At 38.2% G+C, this 22,093-nt stretch overlaps 1 long non-coding RNA gene across 1 annotated transcript in view; it reads left to right on the forward strand.

The window, feature by feature from the left end:
* The window catches only part of LOC102159376, a 68,027-nt gene continuing 53,619 nt past the window's right edge, over positions 7,686 to 22,093 (forward strand). The window contains exons 1-2 of the long non-coding RNA XR_300829.3: positions 7,686 to 7,922; positions 11,332 to 11,418. This is a non-coding gene — a long non-coding RNA (uncharacterized LOC102159376). The remainder of the gene's footprint in view (positions 7,923 to 11,331; positions 11,419 to 22,093) is intronic.

The following is a 22,093-nucleotide window of genomic DNA, read 5'->3' on the forward strand; positions in this document are numbered from 1 at the left end:
AACTTCATAACCATTAAAAACAAATGCTTGGGAAATTAATGGCTGTTGGATCTTTATTAACTTGCAGTGAAATATAATATTGCTTTCATTAAAGTGTATTGCTAAAAAATGATCATGAGAAAAATGTAATCTGAATGATAGTGAGTCTGTGAGAGAGCCTAGAGCTGCTTAGTTGATTACCATGGCAACTGCGATAAAATACACACACACCATCAATACCTAAAATTCTAAGGTATAAATCTATTTGCTAACTCATTTCAAATTCATACTTTTTAAGGAAAGGTGTTATTTTTAACCTTCCCTCTAAAATGGAAATTTTAGATTCCTTTATTAGAAAGACATACAAAAATGACTGACTGCAGGACAATTGGAATTCAAAAGAGTCTGAAAACTTTTCTATAGCTAATTCCCACCCTAATACTTCTGTACATCTCCCCATTGCTTGCTTCAGTTTATAAAGGTTATTGTATTGTGTGATTTATGAAGATTGTAGTATTTGTGGCTATGAATCAACGTAGTGATACCTGACAAACCATGTGGAGAAATTAATGCTTCATAGTTTCCCATAGTTTTTTTTTCCATAGTTTTAAAGGGCACTAAAAGTATGTTTCATAGAATCTCCAGGGGAACAAATGTATAATGCCATTTCATTGAACATGGTTGGTAAGGCCAAATCAATCAGGAATCTTTTCTATGTAATGTTTCCCCACTAAAACAAGTGGTCAAAAAACAAACAAAATGATATCGATGTGACTATAAGCGAATATAGGCAAAGAATATATTCATGCTGAGGACATTGCCACCAGGAAATTAGGGTAGGCTGAACTGCATTCAGCTGAAAACATACTGAGCTAAATTCATGCATTGATTCATAAACTGTTTATTTAGAAGCTACTATTTTTATGGAACATTTAGAGATGCCCAGTAGAAGCAGCCTTGCACGTAGAAACTACTTTATGTTCACACACATCGATTGATTCCATGACCTCATTAATGATGAAAATTGATTCTTGTGTTAAAAGATATTTTGGTTCTAAGGTCCTGTAATTACATGCACTCTAGGGTTGATGGATCAATTTTAAAGATGATAAAAATAAAAAAAAATCCTGTAGTTTCCCTTTTTTTGCTTAACTCAGCTCAAGAGTCTGGGGCTTTCCAATTAGAGATCAATAAAAACAGTAATTTAAATCTTCTTTGGATAAAGAAGGGCTACTCCTTATTTTTGTCCTACTTTTAGTCTACATTTTTTTTTTGTCACTAAAATGTTTATTTGGCAAATCCTTTTTTCAGGGTGTAGCCCCTGTTTGTTTCAAGTCCATCCGTTATTTTTTTCGTTTTCTCCCTTTGCACTTTCTTCAGGTTCTCCTCACTTCCATTTCATTGACCTTAACAGCACATCATTTCAAATATCAAGGTGGGATCATGCTTCCTGCAGGTAACACCTTAGGCCATTTCTCCTCTTAGAGCTGAGATTTCTATTACCTTCATGGGAAGTTCATGTTTAAAATATATATATACTATATACCTGTAAACTAGTCTTACCCACTAAAAAGCAGAAATAGGCTGCACTCCTGGCTTATTGTGTATGGCGTTTACCAAAAAGCTCACTTGAGCCCTAATTTCATGGTATAATATCTAGTACTGATAATATTTATTTAACTGGGTCATTCAGAAGGACAAAAATGGATGTATCTGGCTAAACAAATACTTATTTCTATCTTTATATGCTTCTAGCTTTCTTTTCCTTTAATTATGTAATCAAGCCCCTATTTTTCACCCATGCTAAGAACCCAGTAAAAGTAGATGCCATCGGCTTGGCATGGCAGCTCAGGCCAGATAGCACCAATTTTTTGCGCATCACTGTGCTTGATATGGGTTGGCATCTTGTCTCAAAGTCACACAACCATTATCTAATTCTAGACATTATTTTTAAGGGAGAAATAAGAGGGCAATGCAAAAAAGAAGGATCTAGCTGTGTCTCTCACCTTTTATTTATATTTATTATTTGAAAGAATTTTCAGCCCATGTAACAATTGTATGTACAGTACAAAAATTTTCTTTTCCTTCTGAACCATTGGAAAGTTGCTAATATGAGATTCCCAATCATCCCTGAATACTTTAGTATGTATTCCTACAAAAAAGGACTCTGCTCTACATAACCAGTATCTGACTGTCATCATCAGGAGATTAACATGAATACATTACTACATTCAAGTTTACCAGCTGTCCCAACAACATCCTTTATAGCTCAAGGCCCAGTCCAGTATCACCTACTGTTTTTAGTTGTCATGTCTTGTTAGTTCCTTCTCGTGTGGAACAGTTCTTAGGTCTGTCCTTGACTTTTGTGATCTTGACATTTTTGAAGATTATAGGCTTTTTATATATAGAAGAGCTCTCAATTTGATTTTGTCTGATGTTTCCTCCTGATTAGATTCATGTTATACATTTTGAGCAGAAATACCACAGAAGTGTTTTCATGTCTGTAATTTTGATCTGTTCCATTACAGTGATAGTAGTACCATTAAGACTGATGAACTTGATCAAAGTTCAAAAAGTGATATCTGCCAAGTTTCTCTGTTGTGTTATTCTTTCTACCTCTACAGTCAGTGAGTACTGGCGGAAAGGTAGTTTGAGATCATGAAAGTATCTCATTTAGTCAAATTTTATATTTAGTTTTCTGAGGTACCTCCATACTGTTTTCCATAATGGTTGTACCAATTTACATTCCCACCAACAGTGAAGGAGGATACCTTTTTCTTCACACCCTCTCCAGCATTTGTTGTTTGTTGACTTGTTACTGTTGGCCATTCTGACTGGTGTGAGGTAGTACTTATTCATAGTTTTGATTTGAATTTCTCTAATAATTAGTGATTATTAGAACATTTTTTAATATGCTTGTTGGCTATCCATATGCCTTCTTTGGAGAAATGTCTATTTAGGTCTTTTGCCCACTTTTCAATTGGACTTTTTTTTTTTGCTGTTTTAGTTGAGTTGCCTGAGTTGCTTGTATATTTTGGAGATTAGGCCCTTGTCTTTTGCATCATTGGCAAAGATTTTCTCCCATTCTGTGGGTTGTATTTTTGTTTTTTTTAATGGTTTCCTTTGCTGTTCAAAAGCTTTTGAGTTTAATTAGGTCCCATTGGTTTATTTGTGTCTTTATTGTCTTTATTCTAGGAAGTGGATCAAACAAGATGTTGCTGTGATTTATGTCAAAGAGTGTTCTATGTTTTCCTCTAGGAGTTTTATAGTAACTGGCCTTATATTTATGATATTTAATCTATTTTGAGTTTATGATCCAGCAATCCCACTGCTGGACATATATCTGGACAAAACTTTCATTGAAAAAGATACACACACCTCAGGATACACTGCAGCACTATTCACAATAGTCAAGACATGGAAACAATCTAAATGTCTATCAACAGATGGATGAATTAAGAAGATGTGGTACATATATACAATGGATTACTTAGCCATAAGGAAGACAAACTGATGCCATTTGAAGAAACATGGATGGAACTAGTGACCCTCAGACTAAGTGAAGTAAGCCAGAAAGTAAAAGACAAATACCATATGATATTACTTATTTGTGGATTCTAAAATATGGAACAGATGATCTTATCTAAAAGAAACAGGAACAGATCATGGCCAAGGAGAGGAGATTTGGGATTCCTGGGGCGTGGAAAGGGGGGGAGTGGAATGGATGGCATTTTGAGGGTTTTTTGAATGCAAACTGTTATACTTGGAGTGGATGGGCAATGGGACCCTACTGTACAGCACAGGGAAATAAATGTGTGATTGGGTCACTTTACTGTTCAATAGAACTTGAAGAAACATTGTAAATCAACTATAATAATAATAATAAAGAAAAAAGACATAATAAACAAGGTTTTTTTTTTTTTTTTTTTGCTTTCTTAGGGCCACACCCATGGCATACGGATGTTCCCAGGCTAGGGGTCTAATCGGAGCTACAGCTGCTGGTCTACATGCCACAGCCACAGCAACATGGGATCTGAACTGTGTCTGTGACCTACACCACAGCTCACGGCAACGCGGGATCCTTAACCCACTGAGGGATGCCAGGGATTAAACCCGCAACCTCATGGTTCCTAGTCAGATTCATTTGCTGAGCCATGACGGGAACTCCATAAACAAGTTTTAACGTATTTTTTTATTTAAGTATATATCTCTGTTTTATTCCAATGGGCTATTATCCTTTATTATTACCGGAGTCGATGCTCAAATTGTCCTCTGTTTGGCCATGGAAACCCCTTCAAGTTGGCTTCTATGACCTTCAGATATAACCCTACCATCCTTTGAACACTCCTCTACTTTTTCTGCTTTCTGGAAAACACAAACATTCTAAAATCATCTTACAGTCATTCTACTCAAGCTCTGGAATCAGCTCTCTCTACAACACTGTGGTACTTTTAAATGGAAATGTTATTTAGAAACTTTGGTGTGGTCATTAAGTGTGCTTCTTATTGGAAATTACTGTTCCCAGGATCTCAAGGACCGAAGTGAGATAACTATTATGAGCTGAAGGTTTATTTCCCCCTGAAATTTATATGTTGAAGCCTCAGTGTGATGATATTAGGGGTGGAGTTTTTGGAGGTAATTAAGGTTTGATGAGGTCATGAGGGTAGAGCCTTTCTGAATGGGAATAGTGCTCTTATAGTGGTCATAACAGAGCTTGCTGCTTCTCTGTGCTGTCTGTTATGCGAAGATACAGGGAGAAGTCAGCAGTCAGCAACCTGGAAGAAGGTTCTTACCAGAGCCTGATCAGCTGTGCTGGCATCCTGATTTTGGTCTTCTGGGCTTTGAAGTTGGAGAAATAAATTTCTCTTGTTTATAAGCCAGTGTAACCTATGGTACTTTGCTAACTGAACTGACTGAAACAATAACACACATATATATGGGTACCTGTGGATATAGACATTTATGCACACGTTTATATCTATATTTGCACATCTCTCTATATATATTGAAAACAAATGTTTGCACCAGTGCCTCCAATTCCAATGCAAAGGCACAAGATTTATTCTGTTTTTTTTCCCCTTTTTCTATAATTTCAACCCCCATCTCCAACAGTGAGCCACTTGGCTCCCCAAATCCTTAATCTACTTGCTGATCCATTTCCCTGTATGTAGCTAATCTTAGACCATACTGACTGCGCCCCACACAGATGCTCTCCTTGCTCTGCTCAGGTCTTGATAGCCCACTGTGCGCCACACTCATACTTTGATATTTTCTCACTCCCCTGGGCTCTGACACCCTGTGCCAGCTTGTCCATCTGTGTGAGTTTTCATCTCTCTCAAAATCTGATAGCCTGATCAGGGTCTCCCTTGCTCTGCTTTATCTTAGGAACTGAATTGTTTGGGAAGAGAAGGGAATGGAAGGGGAAGGAGAGCAGGAAGGGGAAGAGGAGGAAGCCTCTTTGCTATCTCTACTTTTTAATTTCCCTGCTTCCACTCCACTTGCAAGAGCTCTCCCTGCTTTGTACTCATTGCTTCTTTCACAGGAATTTTGTTTGTTTGTTTGTTTGTTTTGTCTTTTTAGGGCTACTAGGAGTCAAATTGGAGCTGTAGCTGCTGGCCTATACCACAGCCACAGCAACGGGGGATCTGAGCTGTGTCTGCGACCTACGCCACAGCTCATGGCAACGTCAGATCCTTAACCCACTGAATGAGGCCAGGGATCAAACCTATGTCCTCATGGACGCTAGTCAGGTTCATTTCGGTTGAGGTGGGAACTCCTCACAGGCATGTTTCATCTTCACTTGATTTCATGTTTTGACAAAATTGAAAGCTTCTGTTTCTCTGCCCCTGTTTTCTTTGTTCCTGATTGCCCCTTTCAAATTGTATTCACGTTTTGGTTAATTTGGGAAAATTAACTCTGATAAAGGTGAATCGTTCATAATATTCTTTCCCAAGGGCAGCTCATCCTCATTTTTATATTCATTCCCATCCATTTGACCAAATACATTAAGAGGCCAAGGCTTTACAAATAGATTCATTCGTTAAAAACAGACCTTATAAAAAGGCATTTGACTACTCAGAATGTGTTTAGGTTACTTACACTCCTTGAGTAGAGAGAGCTGAGGAAATATCTCCTGAACTCCCTTAGAAGAAACTTTGAGTGGGAAGCCTCACACCTGATGGGCATTATAGAGTAGGCAGAAAGAGGTTATTGTGACTTTTAGCGTCGTCCTGGCTGCCAGTTTCTGAATATAGTGTGCCTCTCAGACAGATTACATCCATTTATGCACTGGTAATTTCAAATCAGGAAAATATGGAAACTCTTAGCAGGAAGAATGTTTTGACTGTTGGTGACAAGACAAGAGAGTGGTAGATCGGATTTGGGACAAGGAGAAATAAACTATGGCCAGGGGCAGCCTGTTTCAGAGAGGCCAGCCACGTGTCTGGAGAGGTCAGCCTTTTAGGAACATTTATACCTAGTCAGACTGTCTTGACCATATTAAAGGAAGCCAAAAAAAAAAAAAAAAAAGGAAATTTGTCTGAAATTGGACTGGAATTTTAAAGGTGAACAACTCTAGAATGCTGCATGTATCATGTCAATGGGGCTCAAAATGAAAAGTTCTCAAGGACTATACCTAGAATTGAGGCCGCTGGTCCATTCTCTCAGGCTTCTGTAAAGTTGATCCCTCAGAAACTCTTTTTTTTTAAATAATTTAAATCATAAACTTTAAAATTCTGTGTTATAAGTGAGGCTATTACTTCCAGGGTCATCCACAGATATTTAAGCACAGCAGACAAGCCTATTCACACTGTAGAAATGTGCGAATTGAAGGAAAGGAAGACATTCTCTTTCTAGAGCCATGCCAAGCTGGGGATCTGCCTTAGGGTGTTTGCATGAGTAGCTTTCTCAGCTGGAAAGTTGCTCCCCAGAACTTCCTCCTCCTGGCTGACTCCTTGCTACGAAGGCTTCAAGTTAAATGCCATCTCTTCAGTGAAACCTCTTTGATTGCTAAGTTAAAGTCCCTTGGTGTCTTTCCAACGTAGCACCTTTCTATCTTTCCACCTTAGCACTTAACACTTTATAATATACTCTTGAGTATTTATTTTCTGTCTACTTCATTCCACTTGAATGAAAGTACCAAGAGAGCAAAGATCTCAGCTGTCATGTTCACTGTTGTGTTACCAGTAACTTGAATAGCTGGCACATCATATGTAATTAATAACGGCATTTTGAAAGAATGAGTAACACCAAAGCAAGTGACTGAATAGGCTGCACTCTGTTCAGGTGAATCACATCAGACATAAGAGAAAATGGCTGGGATATAAAATGAGCTAACATAATTGTTTAAATTAGTCTTAACAAACTGGTTCTTCAACAGTATAATTTTCTTCACATTGACCAGTCAGAAGTAATAATAAGTTGCTATCAAATTGAACAGGATTCAACCAATAAGGCTCTGTATGGTCAGGCCCCCCAAGATGGTTGTTCTCTTGCTCTCCATGCATCCCCTGCTCAACCAGCACCTGCTTCACCCACACCCCACTCACGTGACTGACCTTCCTACCTACTTGCCCCTCCTCTAGCTGGTGATTGTTCTAACCTTTAGGTTAGAACTCTTCCACCTGATAGCTTTTCAAAGGGGGTAGAGAGGGCTGAACCCTCTGCTGGTTTCCTTGGTAACCCATGAGCCACGCTGACGTCAGTTCCCTCTATAACTGGCAACCTCTTCCTCTCCCAGCAGTGAAACCTGCTGCTGTGTCCTGACTGCTGTCTACTACATACAGTGGGCTATTGCTCCAGTATCTTGCTTCAGACACGTAAGCCCCCGCCTCCAGTAAACCACTGATGTCTCTATAGCTGACTCCTGGCTCTTCTTTGGTCTTGAAGTTGGGCAGGTACAGCCCAACAATTGGCAAAACAGCTGGGAGACCAAGGAAACTCCTGTGAGTGCCACAGACGCCGGGAAATAAGGATGGGAATGGAAAGTGGAGGGGGCCGTCCCATTAATGTGTGGGGTTAAAAGTTATGGGTATAATCCTGGGGTGGCCTCCTACTATTTTGGGGCCTGAAAGCTGCGGAGGTGATCCTGAGGTGTCCATCCACTAATATAGGCCCAGAAAATTGTGTGAATAAACCCGGAAGTTGCAGGGGAATTCTTGGGGTAGCCATGCACCAATATGTGGAGCACCATGGTGGCTGTCCTTGATGATTGGGGGTTACCAAGAGAGAACAGAGAAATCCTAGATACCTCTAGGCTACTTTGGAGATATGGCCACGATTATGGAGGGAGAGAAGTGGCTGCAGCTGTGGACTGGCCCTGGCTTTTTGTGTTTTAGCAAGGCCCCAGAGGCTGGGGGTAACAGCTGAGTCAAAGGTTAACTTGAATGCTGATTCTTGTTCCTCTGAAAGTGAAGCACATGAATGATAGGTATTAATTGTCTATTGGTATTACTTGTTTAAACTGAATAGACTATTTAAAAACTGATAAAATGGAGTTCACATTGTGGCTCAGTGGTAACAAATCTGTCCAGTATCCATGAGGACATGGTTTTGATCCCTGGCCTCACTCAGTGGGTTAAGGATCTGGCGTTTTTATGGCTGTGATGTAGGCTGGAAGCTGTAGCTCCTATTTGCCCCCTAGCCTGGGAATCAGCCCTAAAAATAAAAATAAAAAGGAAAAAAAAAAAACTGAAAATGTCCGATGGGACTCTTTTGACATTCTCAAACTTGTTTGTGCGAATTCCTTTAGAGGGAGTTCTCTTTCCAGAAGGAATTAGTTTTTCTCTTCCTGTGCCTTTGAGATATAAATGATCTACCTGGTCGCTGAGGAATTTTGATCCCTGAGAAGGAAGAGGTCTTTTTAAACTCTAGCAGGAAAACTGTGCAATCTGTGCCTAGATAGATATACGTATGTCTATGTGTACCTTATAAATATGCTGTATCTCTGCCTCCAAAGGGCATTGCTGAGATTGGTTTGTGGATTAGTTCTGAGTAATTGGCTTGAAGTAAGTTAAGCACTTACATACATTCTCAGAAATAGAAAAGAAATTTGCCAGAGATTAAGGTTTTTAAGGGTTAAGATTATAATTGGTCATAATTGAAGTTATTGTGAACAGGTTTATTGATGACATTGTAATCAGGTATTTAACTGTGTATTTTTAAATCTTGTCATTTATAAACAGTGTATTCTGATGCTTTTGCAAAAAGTGCTTCATTGAGAAGATTCATAGGAAGGACTTTTTGACTAAGTGAATTGGCCAATATGGTCTATAATTTTTAAAGTTTTTACCTGGAATATTACTGGTTTTTTTGTCTGAGGCTTCTAGTTAAGCTCTTCCTCTCAAGTTGGTGATGACTTAAACAGCAATTTGGTAAATTACACCTGTGTGGAGAATTGAAACATATTTCTTTTCTATCTGGTCCCTCCAGAAATTAGACACTCTTGGGTTCCAAGCAGCCTTATCAGCTGAATGGGAAAGACCGTCTCTTAGCATATACAGAAATCTTGAAATTTTGGGAGAACTGTAGAAAAGAGAAATCCACTAAGACAGAGTCTGATGGCAGGCCTTTGGCATGGTTTCCCAGCTTCAAGAGGGCTTTTGGGAATTCATTCTGAGGACCCTTTTGGGGAATCAACTACAGCCAGTTTGAGGAGCCTGTGTAGTCAATTGACCACACTTGTTTTGCAAACAAATACAGCCTCTTTTTCTTTTTTTTTTTTCCCCCTTTTTAAAAGCCACACTTAGACCATATGGAAGTTCCCAGCTAGGGAGTGAATCAGCCACAGCTGTCGGCCTATACCACGGCTACACCAACATGGGATCCAAGCCACACCTGCAACCTACACCAAAGTTCACAGCAATGCTGGATCCTTAACCCACTGATCGAGGCTAGGGATTGAACCTGCATCCTCATGGATACCAGTTGGGTCTATAACCCATTGAGCCACAGAGGGAACTCCTGCAAACAAATAAGTCTTGATTTCGCTGTGTTTGGTGGATATGAGGGTAATTTCAGAAAGAAAAATATTTTATTGCAGTGGTATTAAATTTTAGTTGTGTTAATTAAGTTCTGTGTTTAAGAAAGTTATTGTGTTAGTCATACTTTGGCCCTGATGTTTAGGATGGAAGGAGAATTGTCGAGTGAAGTTGTCACAAGAGTCTAACTACTCATGATGTGTAACACTGCTTGCTTAAAATCAACTTCTAAAAGCACACTTGCAGGAGTTCCCTTTGTGCCTCAGTGGGTTAAGAACCCGACATAGTGTCTGGAAGGATGCGGGTTTGACCCCTGGCCTGACTCAGTGCCTTAAGGATTCGTTGTTGCCGTGAGCTGTGGTTCAGGCTGGAAGCTGCAGCTCCAATTCGACCCCTGTCCTGGGAACTTGGATATGTCACAAGTATACCCTTAAAAAGAAAAAATCTTGACCCGGCTGATGTGACCATGTGGGGACTATTGACAATGGGGGAAAAAGACTCTCACTATCTTCCTATCCCATATGCCAATATATCAACAGGGTCGCTGTTGGTAAGTGTTACCGTACAAATGGTGCCCAAGTGTACCCTTGGGTCACACTGTGTGGAATAGAATAGATTGGCTTCTGGAAACACAAATCCAACTAGTGGAACTAACTTTTTTGTTTGGAAAAACCTAATGGGTCCACCCTATTGGTAAGTCAATGTAACATGAGGTAGCAGACCTGTAAAGGCTGACTCCTGGATAGGCCATCAGGATGTTTCTTGTAGAGCCAGCTCTCCCCCTCCCCATGGGTATGGCTCTGGGTTTGTGGAAACAGGGGTGTCCTTGCCTTCCTTATAACTGGGCAGGGCACTGCTGTCATTGACCCCCTCCCTACAACCTGGGAAGCACTTGGCTTCAGAATTTGCCCACATCCTGGAGAGTGACTGTTCTTGGCATACTAGGTATCTTACTCTTGATGCTCTTTGGCTACTGCTGTCTGTATTGTATTGGTGGTACCTGGTTGCAGTGCCCCTTATATATCTGACCCCAGGGGTACTGCAGAGAGAGGCGGACCAAGATGGTAAGTGTTGTGTCAGGTATATAGGGGTGGAGTCTATTATGAAGCCACCCACGATGGCTGTTCTCTTGCTCTCTGCATCCTCTGCTCGACTAGCACCTGCTTTACCCACACCCCACTCACATAACTGACTTTCTTACATACTTGCCCCTGTTGCAGCTAGCGATCATTCTAACCTTTAGATCAGAACATCTCCACCTAATAGCTCTTCAGAGGGGTGGTGATGGGTGTGCCCTCTGCTGGTTTCCCTGGTAACCCATGAGCCTAGCTGACATCAGTTCCCCCTCTAACTGGCATATACCCCTCCTCCCCAGCTGCCCAGGGAGAAAAGTCTGCTGCCTCAATCTGCCTGCTGTCCCCTGCACACGGTGGAGTGTTGCTTCAGGATCTTGCTTAGACATGTAAGCTTCCCCCTCCATAAACCACTGATGAATCTGTTGCTGACTCAAGTCATTGTTCTTGAATCTGGGCAGGTACAGGCCTGGCAGGCCTTTGTGATTGAGCCTAACAGGCTCCTTGGGGCTCATTAATTTCTTTTCTTTTTTTTTTTGTCTTTTTTTGTTGTTGTTGTTGTTGTTGCTATTTCTTGGGCCGCTCCTGCGGCATATGGAGGTTCCCAGGCTAGGGGTTGAATCGGAGCTGTAGCCACCGGCCTACGCCAGAGCCACAGCAACGCGGGATCCGAGCCACGTCTGCAACCTACACCACAGCTGACGGCAACGCCGGATCGTTAACCCACTCAGCAAGGGCAGGGATCGAACCCGCAACCTCATGGTTCCTAGTCGGAGTCGTTAACCACTGCGCCACGACGGGAACTCCTAATTTTTGATTTTATTTAAGTGTCTCATAGGCACTTAGTATGTCTAAGAAGCTCTCTACATGATTCATTGTGAGTCATCCTTTCAATGCTCATGGAACCCTAAATATCCACTAGGCCCCACTCAAGCTACAGGGGATGCAGTGATGAATTAGGAAGTAGTTGCTTCCCTCCAGGAATGTGGTCTAGAGCCTAAAGGAGGATACACACCATGGAAACAAGCAGGTGCACCAGGTGCTATGTGTAAGATATTGTAAAATCGGGAGTGCTGTGGGGAGCATACTTGCAGGAAGGGTATGAGTGAGCTAAACAAGCAGGGTAATTGGTGAAAGGGGCCAGTGATCCAGATCTATGCAAAGGGAGGTAAGAAATTCCAAGGCCACTTAGAGAAGCTTAAGAAACCATTGTATATTTGTGCAAAAGACCATGAGAGAATGCCATGAGCAAACTCGAGTCATGCCAGTGAGCATGCTGGTGCTGTTAGACTTAATTTTTGCACACCACTGCATTTTCCAAGGGTTAGTGAATTAACCTTTTTCACTCTAGTGGAAAATCAGTTTTCAGTGTGTCATTTAACTTACAGAGAAAGACCAAGTAGATTCACTTGAATTTTGTAGTACCTTGAAAACCTAGGTGATTTAGGAAAAGCACCTGATTTTGAGAATCTTCCTATTTTATTCCTTGGGTGTTATCTGCTTTCTTTCATGCACTATGGTTGATACTGAAGGTAGGGTGGAGAACACTGTGAATCTGGAAGACAGTGCTATTGGCAGCATCTTTGGCAAGTGCTCTGGCTTTGTTCTGAGGGGCACTGTCACCAGTAGCAATGATGAATTTTCCCCCTAGGGCTTTAGGGCCAGTAGACAGTCAACACTGAATCAGTGAAAACAAACATTGCAGATGCCATGCTGTGACATAAAGCCTGGGAGCACCATAAGTGCTTCGCAGAAATACTTGATGATTTTTGCCATAGGATGACTTTGCAATGGAGATAGCTAAGGTTGTTTGTAGGTAGGAACAAGAATAGATGCACTATTGACAACTGATGTTAAGGAGACTACATTCACATCCACAGGTTGGTAAGGCCAGGTGATCTGCAGATTATTCCTGTGACCAAGTGGTGATGAATCCTGACACTTGTGTGTACCATGATGCCATGGGTGAGGATAGCATTAGTATCAAGTTTTCCATCATAGGCACATTTACCAGGTCCTGATGCATGATGTCAATGCAGTAATTTTACTTGGAGCTGAGTGTTCATTCTCTGGGTTGCAGTGAGTAGACACTTTTCTCTAGGGTAGCAAAAACAGTGAAGTGTGATCTCAGCTGATCCATTCAGGTTTGTGGGTTTTGATGGGATATTAAATGTTCCTATGCACAATTTTAAAACATTAAAATGAAACAAGACTGAACAAGTGAGTTTGTAAAAACATGCTAATACTCATTATGGTATCTTCTTTTCTTGAAAGCTGGGAGGGAAAGACCATTTCTAATCTACAGTTTGAATCTTGAAGCAAGTTGAGGAGCACTCAAGCAGCCCTAGAGAGGGTTTACCAAATTTTACACAAACTCTTAAAAATTAGGTGGCCATATAGAAAACTTGTGAAGAAGAGGGCTATAAGCTTTGTTTCACTCGATTGATTAAATGAGTTTATTTAGAGCTATTAAATGAGTTTATTTAGGGCTCTATTATTTTTAAGCCTTTTGGTTTGAGCATATATCTCTTTATCTCTTTTGCTGAAAAGTTCACTGACAATAACAATTCATTTAAAAAATGCTTTAGGAATTAAAAAAACTACTTTCATTAGGTGAAGATACTGTTATTATATCTGTAGTCACTTCTGTCATGGGAAAATGGGATTTCTTCAAATCCCTGCTGAGATCTATGCAGGTGTTTGTGTATTTGCTGTAAATCTGTGCCCACACACAAGTTCATTCTGTTGCTGAGAAATAAATCATTTCATTCAGGTGGCAGTGAGCTTTGACTCAAGAATACTTCTCACTTTCCAAAATCAAAGCAACAGTTGTGTTTCCACTGCTATTGCTATCTTTCTCAGCTGTTGAACTGCTTATTTTATATATATAAAACACATAGTGTATAGTCCTTTTCCTTCTGTTATCTCAAAGACCTGATATGAACTGCAGCAGAGCAATGTTCTCCAGCTTATGTAAAACCACTGAACAGTTTGCTTGAGACAGCAAGGGGGAAGAGAGCTTACTCTGAAGTCAAGATGAGCCATCACACTCAGGCTTCTAGCTGACCCTGCTATCATACAGTGAATTTGCATTTAAATAAAATGAGCATTTCCTTCTGTAAGGCTTATGTTTTTTTAAATAGTCTTCTCCATTAGGTGGAAAAACAAATATTTTTATACATATTAGACTTAGTATCTATCTATACTATGTAGTTTCTCCCCAATAGAGAATTGCAAATTACCATTTGTTTACTTTTTCATTTTTTAAAAGTTTTATTGAAGTGTAGTTAAGAGGTTGTGATAATTTCTGCTGTATAACAAAGTGATTCAGTTATACATATACACACATTCATTCTTTTCAAGATTCTTTTCCCACATAGATTATCACAGAATATTGGGCAGTTCTCTGCTATGTAGTAGGTCCCCACTGGCCAATCATTCCATACACCTCAGTGTGCATATAGCAATTCCAAACCCCCAGTCCATGCCTTCCCTAACATGTCCCCTTTGGTAGCCCTAAGTTGTTTTCAATGTCTGAGTCCGTTTCTCTTCTGCAAGTAAGTTTACCCATACAGTTTTTTTTTTTTTTTTTTCCCCCTAGGGCCACACCCATGGCATATGGAGGTTCCCAGGCTAGGGGTCTAATCGGAGCTGTTGCTACTGGCCTACGCCAGAACCACAGCAACGCAGGATCCGAGCCATGTCTTCGATCTACACCACATCTCACAGCAATGCCAGATCCTTAACCCACTGAGCGAGGCCAGGGATTGAACCAGCAACCTCATTGTTCCTAGTTGGATTCGTTAACCACTGAGCCATGATGGGAACTCCTACTCAAACAATTTTTTAAAAAATTCCTCCTTTAAGTGATAACATGTGATTTTATCTTTCACTAACTTCACTCAGTATGCTCTCGAGTGAAGTTAGTCAGATTCCCCATATACATGAAATTTATAGGAATTAGCTTTTTCTTCTGACTTATTTCATTTGGGATGATACAGTCTAGGTCCATCTATTTTGTCTCAAATGGCAACTTTTCATTTTTCATAGCTGAATAATATTCCATTGTGTGTGGGTGTGTGTATGTATAAACACACACAGACACACACATACACACATTGCATCCTTTTTAATCCATTCATCTAACAACAGACACAGGTTGTTTCCAAATTTCGGCTATTGTAAATAATGCTGCTATGAACACTGAGGCATACATATGTTTTCAAATTGGTATTTTCATTTTCTTTAAAGATCCAGTAATGGGATGACTGGATCTTATGGTAGTTCTATTTTTAATATTTTGGGGAACTTTGTATTGTTTTCCGTAACAGTTGCCCCAATTTATTTCCCCACTCCCAGTACATGAGGGTTCGCTTTTTCCTCATCCTTTCCAACACTTTTTATTTCTCGTCTTTTTGAGAATAGCCATTCTTACAGGTGCAATGTGATCTCTCATTGTGGTTTGTCATAATATGGCTTTTATTGTATTGAGGAAATTTCTCTATGTACACTTAAGAGGTTTTTTTTTTTATCATAAATGAATGTTGAATTTTGTCAACTGTTTCTTCATCTATTGAGATGATCATGTAATTTTATCTTTTATTAATGTGGACTTGTAAATGTTGAACCATCCTTGCATCCCTAGAATAAACCCAACTTGATCATGTTATCTGTGAATATTTCATGTGCCCTTTAAAAAGAAATCATCATCTGTTTTCAAGATACTGTTTGATGTATGTCAGATCTACCCTAAAATTCATCATTCTATTTATGTCTTCTATTTCACTAATTTTGTGAGCACTTGCACCTTCATTGATAGTGAGAAATACATTAAAGTTTCCTTATCTATGTTTGTTTCTCCTTGCGTTTACTTTTTCTTCCCTTCATATATACTAATCCACAGATATTTGGTATAGACTTAATCATACTGTTTGATATTCATATGGTTTGAAACTAAAGAATCTTGTTTCCTCCACCTTGTTTAACGCTTTGTCTCCAAATTCAGTCTCATATTAAAATAACAACCTCTAAATTCTGTTTAGATTTGTCTGGTATGTCTTTTCAGTTCCTTATTTTTCAATCTTTGTTAAGTAATGTCTTCCTCTCTATAATAAATTTCTTTCTACATTGCTTTGGCTAACTACTTGTATATAACAAGTAATTAAATTTTTTTCTACATATATTTAGTCTATTTGTATTTTTATATGAACAATAGTCTTGGTTTTTATTCTGTTATAATAGTTTGATATGCTATTTTCCTAACTTGTATGTATGTGTGGGGAGAATTTTTTAAAAATAATTTTGGAGTTTTATTTTTTTAGTCATGAATCTATTGACTTCCTTCTGAAATGCTGCTGAGGAGTTCCCATTGTTGCGCAGTGGTTAATGAATCCGACTAGGAACCATGATGTTGCATGTTCGATCCCTGGCCTTGCTCAGTGGGTGGAGGATCTGGTGTTGCTGTGAGCTGTGGTGTAGGTCTCAGACACAGCTCAGATCCCACGTTGCTGTGACTCTGGCATAGGCCGGTGGCTACAGCTTCAATTAGACCCCTGGCCTGGGAACCTCCATATGCCGTGGGAGCTGCCCAAAAAATGGCAAAAAGACACACACACACACACCAAAAAAAAAAAAAAAAAAAAAAAAAAAAAAAAAAAAAAAAAAAAAAAAAATGAAATGCTGCTGAACAATGACAAAATTAATATTTTTTTTTCTTATGACTATTTTAAATTTGTACTTTTCTGTGCTACTTTTTAGACAATGTAAGGTATATAGAACACTTTATGTCCATTTACCTACTTCTTGACTTCTATATTACTATCACACATTTAATTCTTTTTGAATTTTTATTTTTTAATTGACATAGTTTACAATGTTGTATTTGTTTTAGGTGTGCAGCAAAGTGACTCAGTTGTACATATACATACATATTTTTTTCATTTGTCAGATTATTTTCCTATGTATATTATTACAGAATATTGAGTAGAGTTACCTGTACTATACAGTAGGTCCTTGTTGATTATCTATTTTATATACAGTAGTGTGTATATGTTAATCTCAAACTAGTTTTATCTTTTCCCCTGATAAAATTGATATACTTTTTTTTCCTCTTTACCTCCCTTCCTTTTCCCAGGATACTTTCATTAAGATATTTAGTGTTTATTTCCTATTTTAAATATTCCTCTCTTACTTTTCAAAAGTAAGTTAAAATGTATATTGATCTAACATAAAAGATTAGAGAATTGGCGTAATTACTTCTTACTTTCTTGTTCCTTCCCTTTCTTTTATCAGCTGTTTTATTTCTACCTTGTCAGGGATTAAACTATTTACATTCTGTTCCATCATCATATCACAGTGTTTGTTTTCTCTTAATCCTAACGTTAAAGAGTCTCAGTATTCAATATCACTCTTAAAATTGTTTACCAGATAGTTTTTGGCTGACTGGAGTGTGTTTTTCTGTACTTCTACAAGAGGGCTCATGGACTCTATAATCCAGAGCTCTTGCTTATTTAAACATTTTCCTTTGTGCCTATTCTTAAATAATTTCTCTGGCATAAAATTTCTTCAAAGTTTACTGTTTGTGGAGAAATTGAACACCAGCCATTCTGGCAATGTTTTTGCCATAACACAATCTTTTGCTTGTTCCACCAAAGGAACTCCTTTATTATCTGTAACATCCAGTAAATATACTCAAATATATCTTGATAGTGATGATTCTACATTCCTGGCATAAAGTGTATACAATCTTTAGATTCAATTTTTTTTCCTCTGCATTGTGTATTCTTTTTTAAAATTGTAGTTGATTTACAGTGTTACACCATCTTCAGCTGTACAGCAAAGTGCCTTAGCAATATATATGTGTATGTGTATATATATAATTTTCCCCTTTCTTATATTACCTTCCATCATAGACTATCTTAAGAGACTGAATAGTTCCCTCTGCTATACAGCAGAACCTCATTGCTTATCCATTCGAAACCAAGTTCTTTTTCATATTTTTGGAACATTTTCTTAAATAATTGTTTTCTAATATTTCCCTTTATTTTAAGGCCCAAAATTATTGGATTTTTTTTTGGCATTTCTTTTACTTATCCTTAATATTTAACATTTTAACTATTCAATTAAAAATTTGGTTTCATTTCTTTTGGCTTATTTTACTCAAATTCTGGCCTCTGTGTCTTTTCTGCATTGTCAGCAATACCTCATTTTTTGGTGTAGATTTCCTGTGGGAGCTTCTTTTCTATGACACATTTGTTTTTCTCAAGTTTTTAATGCGTTAAGCCAGGTTATATCTTACAGTTTTATAGTCTCATCGTATTTACCTGATCTCTGGTAGTTACATTGTCAGTTATTATAGAAATGACTTTCTGTAAGTTTTTTTAAAGTTTAATTTTACAGTTATATATTTAAGCACAGTTTTCTTTTGTTCTATACCCACATTAGAAACTTTTAAAAGTTAATATTTATTGCCATTTGGATTTTCCTGTTTTTTTTTTTTTTTTTTCCTCCCTTCCTTCTTGTTTTTAGTGTTCTGTTTTGGTTCTTTTTGATTAACCAGCTTGAAATAAAAGTTTCTACTTCTGGAATTAGCTATTTGTAAGAAGGGCTAGGGCCAGCTTATGGGCAACAGAAATTTTCTTTACAACAATAGTTCTTAGCCTACTATTTTTCTGCTTATTCCTCACTAATCAAGTTAGAGTACTTGCCCTAGGGTTATTAATATTGCTGTATTTTCCTCCTCCATCATTTTTGCGGTAGGGACTGTGTGTATTTTCTGTTTGGCCCTGACACATCTTCTCATATGCAAACCAGATGTGTGGAGACTCTAAACAGTAGCCTGTACACTTGTTTTCCATGTGGCCAAACCCTTTGTATTGATTTTGCACTGTGACAGTTTTAAAACATGGCTGCACATTCTTTGACACTTCTCTCATCCAGTCTTTGGTGTTTGAGTCACCTTAAATCTAGGTAAGCTTATGACTACCTCAAATAAAAGAGCACAGTGAAAAGTGATACTCTGTAATTTCTGAGGGTAGGTCACAAAAGCCATGTGGCTTTTGCCTTGTCCGCCAGGACACTTGCTCTTAGAACTCTGAGCTAAGATGTAAGAAGTCCAATTACTCTGTGGTCACCAAAGTGAAGGTGGCATGTGAGGCAGAAAGAAATGAAACAGTAGAGCTCAGCCTTTCTGTCCTCCCCACAGAGGCACCAGACATGAGAGTGAAACTATTCTGGACACTCCACACCAGCCCATCCACCAGGTGGTTGCTGCCAAGAGGCCTCTGTTAAGGCCAGTGGAACAGAAGAATGACTCAGAAGACCGCTCAAATTGTTGTCCAGCAAATTCATGCCATAAAATAAAACGGCTCTGGCTTTAAGCTGCTAAGTTTAGGTGGAGTGGACATCTTTGTGGTGTTTACTTGGAGAAGTACACTTGGCCTGAGATTTGTAGCTCCAGGTCTCTTTGAACTGTGTCGTCTTGCACTACTTTAGACATTCAGAGCTTCTGGAAGCACTCTCCTATTATTACACTGAGGTTTTAGCAAGCCCATGGTTTGAAGAAAATTGGAGTTTCTTTTTAATTCTCATTTTCTGTTTTTGGGTCATTGTTAGAGGGAACATCTACATTTATGGTATGAGGTTGAAACCAAGAGCCTTTACCAATGTATTCTATAGATAAGACTGTGACTTACTGAGTGAAGCAAGTCAGAAAGAGAAAGGCAAATACCATGTGCTATCACTTATATCTGAAATCTAATATATGGCACAAATGAACCTTTCCACAGACAAGAAAATCATGGAATTGGAGAATAGACTTGTGGTTGCCAATGGGGAGGAGGAGGGAGTGGGATTAATTGGGAGCTTGGGGTTAATAGATGCAAACTATTGCTTTTGAATTGGACTAGCAATGAGATCCTGCTGTGTAACACTGAGAACTACGTCTAGTCACTTATGATGGAGCCTGATAATGTGAGAAAAAAGAATGTATACATGTATGTGTAACTGGGTCACCATGCTGTACAGTATAAAAAAATTATAGTGGGGAAATAAGAAAAATTAAAAATAAAATAAAAATAAAAAAAACCAAAAGATAAGACTGTGACTAACAGTTCTAAATAATGTAAGGCTCCCAATAAAATGTTTCTATACTACAGTGAATAACAAGAAATTGGAAGTCCAGACACAATGTGAAATGACTTTTCTAAAGTTATAAAATTAGTGTTAAAATTTAATAGAATTCTCATATTCCTGATCCTTCTTTCCTTTGTTCATTGTGCTATAAATACTATAAAATATGAATAGTGACAAAATTCCAGATAGAGTATTTGGAATTCATAAAAGTACTTCGCTTTCTCAAGTAATACAGGAGAATTAAAATTTAAAGCATAAAATACAGTATAGCAATTTACTACACAATATTCTATAAATTTCTTTTAGGAAAAATAAAGAAGGTACCTAAAGAAGGTACCTAAATTTAACAAGTCCTTGAATGGCTTAATGGATTTCCATATATTTAAATTATGTTAGATGTATGAAAATTCAGGGACTTCACCAAACAAGTGGTAATCAATGAACAAAAAACTCACTTCATTCATGTAGTAACATTTAATTTAATTTAATTTTTTTATTTTTAATTTTTTTTTAATTTTTTGTCTTTTTGCCATTTCTTGGGCCGCTCCTATGGCATATGGAGGTTCCCAGGCTAGGGGTCTAATCGGAGCTGTAGCTGCCAGCCTATGCCAGAGCCACAGCAACGTGGGATCCCAGCCACATCTGTGACCTACACCATAGCTCACGGCAACGCTGGATCGTTAACCCACTGAGCAAGGCCAGGGATCGAACCCACAACCTCATGGTTCCTAGTCGGATTTGTTAACCACTGCGCCACGATAGGAACTCCAACATTTAATTTTAAATGTCAGTTTTGCTCAAATATCTTCATCTTATATATAGGAAATTTTCCTATTTAGAGGAAATGAAAAAGGACAACTTCGATTAATTTCAGAGAAGCATATATTTTATTAAAATATACACATTTATATTCCAATTTGCGTTTCTCAACAAAAAAATGGACATGAAATCAAGTGTTTATTTCAATATAAAATTGTTTTAGTGTATAATCGTCCTAGAAAGACTAGGAGTACTAAATCAATTTTGTTAGCTAATGATAACTGATTTATACATCAGTTGGTTTGATTTTCAGTTATTTATTATGTTGTAGGTATTGTCCTAGAATTTGGGGTTACAACACTGTGTTTACTGGAAACTTTGCCCAGGACAAGGTTTCAATCTGCTAGAACATAATAAATTTACAAGCTTAATTTATACTTAAAAATGACTTTGTATGGCTAAGTCGCAATTGGCAGAGGATAGTAATAAGTGAGGAAATTGGAGGGAAATACATGGTTTACTGCTTGGAAAATGGTGACTTGGGGCAAAGCAAAAAAAAATTAAAAATTCAGAAGAACTAGGTTTTATGGGGAATTCTTTATTGGACATTTTTGAATTAGTGTTTGATACTTAATAGTTAATCTGTAATAAGAGTTTCCAGTGTGATGGAGAAGAGGTTTGAGATGGAGATTTAGTTATTGAAACTGTTGAAGTTAAAGAGATGTCTTAGATCCTCTAAATAAAATTATATGAAGATAGAGGATGGAACCCAGGGGGAAAGGCAAAAGCTGAAGGAGAGTTAAATGGAGTATTAAAGAGATCTTGGGATCTAAATATCAGACTGTGGTTGATGACCTTTTAGTAATTTCTGCAGAGTGGTGAAGTCAAAAGCCAAAGTGTAAAGAATTTAAATAAGGAATGAATAGGAGATTAAAGAATCAGAAAATGATGGCAATGGTTACTTTCTCAAGAATTTTGTCAATGAAGATATAGGGAGCTGGCTAAGAAAGAATACTGTAAATCAACTATAATGGAAAAAATAAAAATCATTTTAAAAACTATTACTAATCTCTACTCCTTTATCTACCTTCTACTTTAAAAGGCTCTAAAAAGAGAGCAACATATTTTCCATTAAGCTTTGCAGAAGATGCTATTGAATGGTATATATAATTT

The sequence above is a fragment of the Sus scrofa genome, chromosome 1, assembly GCF_000003025.6.
Source record: "Sus scrofa isolate TJ Tabasco breed Duroc chromosome 1, Sscrofa11.1, whole genome shotgun sequence".
Lineage (NCBI taxonomy): Eukaryota > Metazoa > Chordata > Mammalia > Artiodactyla > Suidae > Sus > Sus scrofa.